General features: G+C 51.4%; 1 pseudogene across 1 annotated transcript; it reads right to left on the minus strand.

Annotated features, from left to right (window-relative positions):
* Nucleotides 1–461: 461 nt before the first annotated feature.
* LOC144504884 (putative heat shock protein HSP 90-beta-3 pseudogene) lies at nt 462–8031 on the minus strand (annotated as a pseudogene). The gene is made up of 4 exons (XR_013499710.1): nt 7969–8031; nt 7254–7493; nt 2195–3541; nt 462–1543 (listed from the first exon to the last, which is right to left on the minus strand). The product of XR_013499710.1 is annotated as a putative heat shock protein HSP 90-beta-3 pseudogene (transcript).
* Nucleotides 8032–11033: the final 3002 nt, after the last annotated feature.

Consider the following 11033-nt stretch of genomic DNA (forward strand, 5'->3'; position numbering starts at 1 on the left):
CATGGGAGGCCACGCCCCACCCTGAGGAGACCCATTTCTATCTCCACCACCCCCCTCCCACCCCACCCACCAAGGAGCAGACCTGGACTCCCACACACACGCACCCCACACCCCCTCCCCACCCCACCAGTGGACCCAACACAACCCCCACCCCTCAAATGGATTAAGGAGAATATTGCTATGTTGAAGAGAGAGGATAGCTTAAAGGGGTGGAGGACAGAATCTGTTTGGTTAAAAGTTAGGAAAGAATAGAGGTGCTATTGTATTACTGGGTGCATCTATAGGTCATGAACCAGCAGGAAAGATAGAAGAAATAAAACCATTTTTAACCTCAGCATGACTATTTTAAAAAGCTCTGCTTGTGACACCCCCTTACTCAAGGCCCCACCCACCTCCCCCACCCACCCACCGACTGGAGAGGATTTGCAAGGAAATTCGAGAGCAGTGCAACAACAAAAAGGGAACGATAAGAGGGGATTTTAATGATCTCATTCTAAACTCTGAGGGCAACATTGTAAAGATCAGCGAGGAGCAACGTTTTGGAAGTTTATTCAGGACATTGTTCTTGATTGGTCTGTTTCTGGCCCAATGAGGGAGGAGCATTGCTGGATCTGGTTCAACGTGTGGGTTCAGGTGGATCAAATGTCAGCACGGGAACAATTCGCGAAAAGTGTTCTTCGTCTCACCATGCTCAAACTAGCCATTGGGAAGGGCCAAAAGTAATCACCAATAAAAATATTGAATTGGAGGAGGAACAACCCACTCTGCTTCTTTCCTGACAGTCCCTCAGGGTCGAGGGTGACTTGCTTCCACTCCGGGAGAGGTGGGTTCTACGGTGGTTGAATAGTCCATTCCTGGAGCCCCAGAGGGTTTGGCAGGAGATGTTTGATGAGGTGGGATGCTCTGGATTCTGCAGTTTACGCTTGGCCTCTGCGTGCTCCACCCAGTGACACTTGAGGTGATTGGAGCCTTCACAGATGCTTCTTCTCCAGTTTGTGTGTTCTAAAAGCAATTCCCACATGTCAATAGGGAAGTTGCATTTATTTAGGGAGGCTTTCAGAGTGTCCCTGTAGAGGTTCCTCTGTCCCTCTCGTGATAGCTTGCCATTGCAGAGTAGAGTCTTGTGTCAGCCATCAGAGCTGGCCAAGCTTGACCAGTGCCTGAATGCTGGGAATATCAGCCTGGATACTCATATTGGTGTGCCTATCCAGTAGGATGAGAATAGATCTAGCCCAGCTAATAAGGAGTCAAAGATAGGCAGACAGAACTATAAAAGACCAACCATAGAATCCCTACAGTGCAGAAGGAGGCCATTTGGCCCACCAGTCACAATCCCACCCATGCCTTATTCCCATAACCCCTCATATTTACCTTGCTAATCCCACGAAACTATTATCAATTTATCATGGCCAATCAACCTAACCCGCACATCTTTGGACTGTGGGAGGAAACCGGAGCACCTGGAGGAAACCCACGCAGACACGGGGAGAATGTGCAAACTCCACACAAACAGTCACCCGAGGCCGCAATTGAACCCGGGTCCCTGGCGCTGTGAGGCAGCAGTGCTCACCACTGTGCCACCGTGCCGCCCCATGGGCTACTTTTAAAGAGGAGATGGTTCAGGTGCAGGTGAGGTACATTCCCACAAGGGGAAATGGTGAGGAAAGCCCAAGCTTCCTGAGTGATGAAAGGGATAGAAAGTAAGATGAAGCAGACAAAAGTGTGTGTGTGAAATATTTTAGGTTAATGATACAAATGAGAATGAGGGTGAATATTAAAGTTCAGAGAGGAAGTGAAAAAGCAAATAAGAGAAATAAAGGGAGACGATGATACGGTGGTAATGTCAGTGGACTCATAATCCAGAATTCCAGCTCACGTTCTGGTGTCACAGAATCAAATTCCCACCATGGCAGCTGGTGGAATTTAAATTCAACAAATTAATGAAAGAAAATCTGGAATTGACAACTAATCTCAGTAATAGTGACATTGAGGCTATCATCAATTTTCATAAAAACCCACTTGGTTCACTAATGGCTGTGAGAGAAGAAATTCTCCATCCTTACCTGGCCTGGCCTAACATGTGAACCTGACCTGCACCTGAACCATCTCTTCTTTAAAAGCAGCCCATGGGGTGGCACAGTGGTTAGCACTGCTGCCTCACAATGCCAGGGACCCGGGTTCAGATTCGGGTCACTGTCTGTGTGGAGTTTGCATGTTCTCCCCGTGCCTGCGTGGATTTCCATTGGGTGCTCTGGCTTTCTCCCACCTCCCGAGATGTACAGGTTAGGTTGATTGGCCAGGCGAAATTGACCTAACATGTGACCCACAGCAATGTGGTTGACTCTTAACTGATTCAAGGGGTAGACTAGAAGTCTGGAGTATTTATTTTGATGTGGAGATGCCGGCGTTGGACTGGGGTAAACACAGTAAGAAGTCTCACAACACCAGGTTAAAGTCCAACAGGTTTATTTGGTAGCAAATACCATAAGTTTTCGGAGCGCTGCTCCTTCATCAGATGGAGTGGAAATGTGGACACATTTCCACTCCATCTGACGAAGGAGCAGTGCTCCGAAAACGTATGGTATTTGCTACCAAATAAACCTGTTGGACTTTAACCTGGTGTTGTGAGACTTCTTACTGTATTTATTTTGCGCACTAGTTTTGGGTTTTATTTTACAGCATGCTGCAGCAAAAGTGTAAATGACGTGCATCTAAAAATAGGAAAAAGAACAGTAACATCTGGTAATGACTGTCGTGTCAAACTCACTCTGGTAAAAGCCCAAAACACATTGATCTGATCAGACTGGTCAGATTGTTATTACTTTACACACAGTGCACAACAGATCCTTTCCAAAGTCCAGTTTAACCCAAGGGAGAATTTAGGAAGAGAGCAGCATTCATTCATTCAGCAACTTCCTCTGTGCGGGATGCATCCTCGTCTCCCTCCAGGGGTGAGACCTCTTCAACAGACACCTCATCATCACCAATGCTCAGACCCAACTTGATCATTCCATAGATATGGTTAGAGTGCATCTGCAGATCAGCCAATGAACACCCGGAAGGTAAGAGCACAGTCTTGAAAATCGGGATCATGAGGTCCTGAGCAGCATTGTCGTTCTTTTCTACCTCAGATTTCTGCCTCAGGGTGTCCACAATTGGGTGGGTAGGGTTGATCTCCAGGCGTTTCTTGGCCTTCATGTGATCCATGGTTGAATTGTTCCTCAGGGCCTGAGCCTTCATGATTCCCTCCACGTTTGCAGTCCAGCCATAGATGCTGGTCACAATGCAGCATGGGGAGGGGACAAGCCGGTTAGAAACACACAGCCTCTTGTCCAGGATCTTTCATGAGCTTGCACAGGTTATCATACTTGGCTCGATCTTCTTCTCACTTTTCCTTCTCCTCCTCATCCTCAGGCAGCTCAAGGGCCCTCTTTGTGACAGAGACAAGCTGCTTACCATCAAACTCCTTCAGCTGCTGCACACACTATTCATGGATGGACTCAGTCATGTCAACAATCTGAAAGCCCCACTTCCTGACACACTCCACAAAGGCAGGGTTCGCGACTTGAGCTTTGCTTTCACCAGTTATATAATAGATGCAACTTCTGCTCTTCCTTCATTCAGGGAGTATTACAATTGATGCATCCTTATTCAAAAAAAGATGCAAGGATAAACGCAGCAAATGCAGGTCATTTTAACCTTGGGAAGACCGTTGGAGACAGTGGAGGATGGATGTAATCTTCTTACTGAGGCCAGTCTTCCATCACCAATCACCCTTCATTTACAGCAGTGAGAGACCAGGACTGAAGGTATCCCTTATGTGCAGAAACTTCGTTGTAGTTTCTCAAAGGTAGCAGGGGTGGAGCTCAGGCGATGTATCTCCAACCATTTGGAGTACGCGACAACCATAATTAAAGTAAAGAAAAGTAGTTTACTTATTAGTCACAAGTAAGCTTACATTAACACTGCAATGAAGTTACTGTGAAAATCTCCTAGTCGCCACACTCTGGCGCCTGTTTGGGTACACTGAGGGAGAATTTAGCAGAGCCAATGCACCTAACCAGCACGTCTTTCGGACTGTGGGAGGGAACCGGAGCACCCGAGGAAACCCATGCAGACACGGGGAGAACGTGCAGACTCCACACAGACAGTGACCCAAGCCGGGAATCAAACCCGGGTCCCTGGTGCTGTGAGGCAGCAGTGCTAACCATGGTGCCACTGTGCTACCCCCATGTGGTGACCAGAATTGGACACAGTACAAAGAACAAAGAACAGTACAGCACAGGAAACAGGCCCTTCGGCCCTCCAAGCCTGTGCCGCTCCTTGGTCCAACTAGACCAATCGTTTGTATCCCTCCATTCCCAGGCTGCTCATGTGACTATCCAGGTAAGTCTTAAACGATGTCAGCGTGCCTGCCTCCACCACCCTACTTGGCAGCGCATTCCAGGCCCCCACCACCCTCTGTGTAAAAAACGTCCCTCTGATGTCTGAGTTATACTTCGCCCCTCTCACCTTGAGCCCGTGACCCCTCGTGATCGTCACCTCCGACCTGGGAAAAAGCTTCCCACTGTTCACCCTATCTATACCCTTCATAATCTTGTACACCTCTATTAGATCTCCCCTCATTCTCCGTCTTTCCAAGGAGAACAACCCCAGTCTACCCAATCTCTCCAAATGTGGCCGAACCAATGTTTCAAATAACTGTAACATGATTTGCCAACTTTTAGAAACATGGGGCGGAATTTTACGGCCACGTTACGTCTGTTTTCCGGTGGGAAAATGCCGTAAAATCAGGCGTAAAGCGGCTAATGCAAATGACAGCTGTTTTCGTGCCAATTCCTCCCCGTACCACAGGAAAAAAATCAACGTGATCGGGAGCTCACCCAAAACGGGCAAGATGCCAATTTACATGTTTTAGCATGCATCACAATGTCATTAGTGAGCTTCACACCCAATCGTTCCAGCTCACCTGCCTTGACCACCTCATTGACCGCAGTCGGATCCGTCTGGAAAACACCTCCTCGATAAAAGTTGCATTCTAGCACTTGATCAGTGAGGGTGAGCGAAGAAGAAAGTCTCTGCTTTCAAACTGCTCTGTGCTGCTCAGAGGGGGTTGTTTCGAGGCAGCCATGTTGCGCTTCAGGTCGGACCTGTGTTGCTGGGGACTGTGGGGGGGAATGTGGGGGCTGTGTTGCTGGGGGGCTGTGGGGGGGAATGGGGGGCTGTGTTGCTGGGGGGCTATGGGGGGAATGGGGGGCTGTGTTGCTGGGAGGCTGTGGGGGGAATGGGGGGCTGTGTTGCTGGGAGGCTGTGGGGGGAATGGGGGCTGTGTTGCTGGGGGACTGTGGGGGGAGTATGGGGGATCTGTGTTGCTGGGGGACTGTGGGGGGAGTATGGGGGGACTGTGTTGCTGGGGGGCTGTGGGGGGAGTATGGGGGGACTGTGTTGCTGGGGGGCTGTGGAGGAATGTGGGGCCTGTGTTGCTGGGGGATGTGGGGGGAGTATGGGGGGACTGTGTTGCTGGGGGACTGTGGGGGGAGTATGGGGGGACTGTGTTGCTGGGGGGCAGTGGGGGGAGTATGGGGGGACTGTGTTGCTGGGGGATGTGGAGGAATGTGGGGCCTGTGTTGCTGGGGGATGTGGGGGGAGTATGGGGGGACTGTGTTGCTGGGGGGCTGTGGAGGAATGTGGGGCCTGTGTTGCTGGGGGATGTGGGGGGAGTATGGGGGGACTGTGTTGCTGGGGGGCTGTGGAGGAATGTGGGGCCTGTGTTGCTGGGGGATGTGGGGGGAGTATGCGAGGCTGTGTTACTGGGGGGCTGTGGGGGGGAATGGAGGTCTGTGTTGCTGGGGGGCTGTGGGGGGGAATGGGGGTCTGTGTTGCTGGGGGGCTTTGGGGGGAATGGGGGGTCTGTGTTGCTGGGGGTTGTGGGAGAGAAAGGGTGGTCTGTGTTGTTGGGGGGCTATGAGGGGGAATGGGGGGGTTGTGTTGCTGGGGGACTTTGGGGTCTGTGTAGTTACGGTGGGGGTGAGCAGATTTCTTTAAATTCTCCATCTGCCTCTCTCCTTCCGCAAACCACCCCCCCCCCCCCCCCCCACCCCCCCGCCCTTCAGAGTGACATTTGCGATACAACCGATTGATCTTGCTGTTCTTTTCGTTGCTGCTGGAGCTGAGGAGGATGAGCAGGAGGAAGAATTGGGGACACCGGAGGCCCGGGCCCTACCACTCGCAGGAGGGGAAGGAGACGGCCCCCGGAGGCAGGATGTGGCCACCGTTTGCCCTTGGGGGGGCGGGGGGGGGGGGGGGGGGGAGGGGGTGGTGGTGGGGGGGTGGGGGGGGGGGGGTGGGGGGGGGGGGTGCAGGAGGAGGAGGGAGTAGAGACCCCAGCAGTTCTGCACACGAGCGTCCTTCGAGCAACTGTCGGACACCATGTGCCACTGATGGCTCCTGCTCCGAAAGGAGACAGTGCGACGCCTGTGCCATTTGTTGCAGGATCTGGCACCTCAGGGCAGGGGGTGGTGGGGTTTGGGGGGGCCGGGGGGGGGGGGGGGTGTTGTGGGGTGGGGGGGGTGGTGGTGGTTGTGAGGTGGGTGAAGCCAGCTTCAGAGCACTTGGGTGCCATTGTGCAGGGCATCCTTATCTACCAGTGCACCAGGAGGCCTAACCTGTGCACCTTTAGAGTGTGGGAGGAAACCAGAGCACCGGAGGGAACCCACGCAGACACGGGGAGAATGTGCAGACTCCACACAGACAGTGACCCGAGGCTGGAATTGAACCCGGCTCCCTGGCGCTGTGAGACAGCAGTGCTAACCACTGTGCCACCGTGCACCTGTGCCTTTGCCAGATAGTGGTACGGACATGGAACGCACGCCCATTGGGGATGGTTGAAATGAACATTATGGCCAGGATTCTCCCAAAAAAATTCTAAGTCCCCAACAAGCAGGAACATGGGAGTAAATCCGGCTTGTTTTTTCAGAGTGATTTCCTGAATGAATCTCCGTGACTGTGCATCACAGAGTGCTCTCGCAGGATTCACTCTGAAAATCAGGGAACGGGGCCCAATCCCGCCCTGCAGGCCGGCAGCGTAGCGCCGAGTGGACCACTGCGCATGCGCCGATCTGTCAGAACGGAGATCGGCACATGTCGGCCTCCAAATCACTGGCCTCCCGGTCGCTGGGCTCCCGATCGCTGGCCTCCCGGTCGCTGGCCTCCCGGTCGCTGGCCTCCCGGTCGCTGGGCTCCCGATCGCTGGCCTCCCGGTCGCTGGCCTCCCGGTCGCTGGCCTCCCGGTCGCTGGGCTCCCGGTCGCTGGCCTCCAGGTCGCTGGGCTCCCAGTCGCTGGCCTCCAGGTCGCTGGGCTCCCGGTCGCTGGCCTCCAAATCACTGGCCTCCCGGTCGCTGGGCTCCCTGTCGCTGGCCTCCAGGTCGCTGGGCTCTCGGTCGCTGGGCTCCCGGTCGCAAGCCTCCTGATTGCTGGCCAGCCCCGCAACCCCCTATTGCTGGCCTTGCAAAAGCCCCCATCCCCTGATCACTGGGTTCCCAGACCTCCTGGGAAAGCCCCAAAATCCACCACCTCCCCCCACCCACCCCCCACCCCTCGTCCCCCCACCACTTCCCAGCCGGCCCCAATCTTCCCGACCCCCAATGACAGCCCTGACCCGACCCACACCCCGACAGTCCCAAACCCCCCCCCCCCCCCCCCCTCTGCAGCTTTGCCCCAGCCCACCTCAATGACCAGCCCCGGATCACCTCTTCCCTCCTTCTCCCAGTCAACCTAAGTGCAGAGTGGCAGCACGTGCTCCCACCCCCACTGATCACACCCCCCTCCCCCCCACCCTAATAGGCCTCATTCCCCTCTGGCCCCACCCCCTTGGCACTGCCTGATACCCAGTGGGCAGTACCCAGGTGCCCTTTGAGCATTGCCAGTTGGACAGACTGGCATTGCCCAAAGGGCAGCCCCACCCTTACCGCTGACCTCTCGGGCAGGGGGAGGAGGAGTGGGGGGTGGGGCCTCTTCAGTCCCAGACCCATGAATTAAATGCAAATAGCGATTTCTATATTGAACTCATCCCCGTGTTGATTTCTGGTGTAGAGCTGATTACTCTGGAAACCTTCGTGCTGGAGACTTGTGGAGGCTGTTACATCAGCGGGAAACCCGCGAAACGGCCCCCGCTGCTGTCTCCTGACCCGCTGCGCTACTGGAGCAGTGCAGCGGGCTGGGAAAATCACCCCAATAGATGCATTTAAAGGGAGGCTATGTCACCACATGAGGAAATGAAGAGTTATGCTGAGAGTTACACAAGAAAGAACGGGACGAGGCTCGAATGGAACATAAATGTCAGCAAAGGAGCAAATGGCCTGTCCTTCCTGTATATTCCATGCAATCCTTGTAACTTTAACTGTGATCAGTTCACTATGGAAGCTTGTTTCATATTTCCAGTTCCAAAGTGCATAAGTGGACATTTGAAGTTATTTATTAGTCACAAGTAAGGTTTACATTAATACTGCAATGAAGTTACTGTGAAATTCCCCTAGTCGCCACAGTCTGGCACTTGTTCGGATGAATGCACCCTAACCAGCACATCTTTCACACTGTGGGAGGAAATCGGAGCAACCGGAGGAAACCCACGCAGACACGGGGAGAATGTGCAAACTCCATACAGACAGTGACCCAAGCCAGGAATTAAATCCGGGTCCCTGGCGCTATGAGGCAGCAGTGCTAACCACTGTGCCATCGTGCTGCCCACCAATTTATCTACCATATATTTCAAATAATTATATGCATCTGGAGAAACCTAACAATTAAGATAAAAAAGGCAATTTAAATCTGAAAAAGTCATTCTGTTTTTAGGAGCTGCAACCATCATTGGTTGTGAAGTTTCTAAATCTCAAGCTCTGTTCGCTCAGAAGGCGGCCGATAATCAGGTGCGTTCGCAGAGGGAGAATGTTTCACGCTGTACATCAGATTTGAAAGACTGTGCAAGCAACATTGAAATGAAAAAATATGAAATTACCCAGATTGAAGAAAAGATACAAGCTTTGGATAATGAGCTCACAAATCAGCAAGAATTACTCGAGAAATACTCTGAAACAGACCATAAACTGAAAAACGGCATGACTATTCTCAATGAACTGGCTGGCAAAATGGAAGTGCTAAAGATGCGCAGTGAGAAATTCTCCCATCTGGAAGTAGTGATCACTGTTGTGGGTGATATAGTTTCACATATTTCACGTCTGCCTAACCGGCAATGTGGAAAGCTGCTGTGTCAGGATTTGGTTGCAATTCAAAAGTTGAAAACTCAAGTTGAATACCTGAAAGCAATAGATAGTGCTGATTCTGAACTAAGTGAATTTTACTAGTGGCAAAGAACAGTGTTGCATGTTCCTGCTTTCTCCCCATATCCCCTGATGCCACTAAAATCTAAAACAAATCTATCTCTTGAATACATTCAGTGAATTGGCCTCCACAGCCTTCTGTGGTGGTGAATTCCACAGGTTCATCACCCTCTGAGTGAAGAAATTTCTCCTCATCTTAGTCCTAAATGGTTTACCCCGTATCCTGAGACTGTGTCCCTTGGTTCTAGATTCCCCAACCAGGGAGAACATTCTCCCTGCGCCTCGTCTGTCCGGCCCTGTTAGAGTTTTATACGTTTCAATCCAATCTCCTCACATCCTTCTAAACTCTAGGCAGTACAGGCCGAGTCTCCTCATAGGACTGTGCCACCAACCCGGGTATCTGCTTAGTAAGATACTTGGTAGTGTGGATGGGCAGAGAGATCTCGGTGTCCATGTGCATAGATCCCTGAAAGTTGGCACCCAGGTTGATAGGGTTGTTAAGAAGGCGTACAGTGTGTTAGCTTTTATTGATAGAGGGATTGAGTTTCGGAGCCATGAGGTCCTGTTGCAGCTGTACAAAACTCTGGTGCGACCGCACTTGGAGTATTGCGTACAGTTCTGGTCGCCGCATTATAGGAAGGATGTGGAAGCATTGGAAAGGGTGCAGAGGAGATTTACCAGGATGTTGCCTGGTATGGTGGGAAGGTCTTATGAGGAAAGGCTGAGGGGCTTGAGGTTGTTTTCGTTAGAGAGAAGAAGGTTAAGAGGTGACTTAATAGAGGCATACAAGATGATCAGAGGATTAGATAGGGTGGACAGTGAGAGCCTTTTTCCTCAGATGGTGATGGCTAGCACGAGGGGACATAGCTTTACATTGAGGGGTGATAGATATAGGACAGATGTCAGAAGTAGGTTCTTTACTCAGAGAGTAGTGAGGGCATGGAATGCCCTGCCTGCAACAGTAGTGGACTCGCCAACATTAAGGGCATTTAAAAGGTCATTGGATAAACATATGGATGATATTGGAATAGTGTAGATTAGAGGGGCTTTAGATTGGTTTCACAGGTCGGCGCAACATCGAGGGCTGAAGGGCCTGTATTGCGCTGTAATGTTCTATGTTCTAGTGAACCTTTGCTGCACTCCCTCTGTGGAAAGTATATCCTTTCTTAGGTAGAGAGACCAAAACTGAACTTTGGTGTGGTCTCACCAAAGCCCTTGTATAACTGCAGTAAGACATCCCTACTTCTGACCTCAAATCCTCTTGCAATGAAGGCCAACTTGCCATTTGCCTTCCTAATTGCTTGCTGCACCTGCCTCTGCACTTTCACTGACTGGTGAAAAGGATACCCAAATCCCCGAGTATATCCACACTTCCCAATATGTCACCATTTAGATAACACTCTTCCTTTCTGTTTTTCAAACTGAAGTGTATAACTTCCCATTTAGCACATTGTACTGCATCTGCCATGTGTTTGCCCACTCACTCAACTTGTTTGAATCACCTTGAAGCTTCTTTGTATCCTCCTCACAATTCCAATAAATTTTGTGTCGTCAGCAAACTTGGAAATGTTACATTTGGCTCCCTCATCCAGGTCATTTATGTATATCGTGAACAGCTGGGGCCTCTCTCCGTTACCCCACTAGTCACTGCCTGCCACCCAAAAATGATCCATTTATTCCCACTCTCTGTTTCCGGT

Source organism: Mustelus asterias, chromosome 15 (assembly GCF_964213995.1).
Source record: "Mustelus asterias chromosome 15, sMusAst1.hap1.1, whole genome shotgun sequence".
In the NCBI taxonomy this organism is placed as follows: domain Eukaryota; kingdom Metazoa; phylum Chordata; class Chondrichthyes; order Carcharhiniformes; family Triakidae; genus Mustelus; species Mustelus asterias.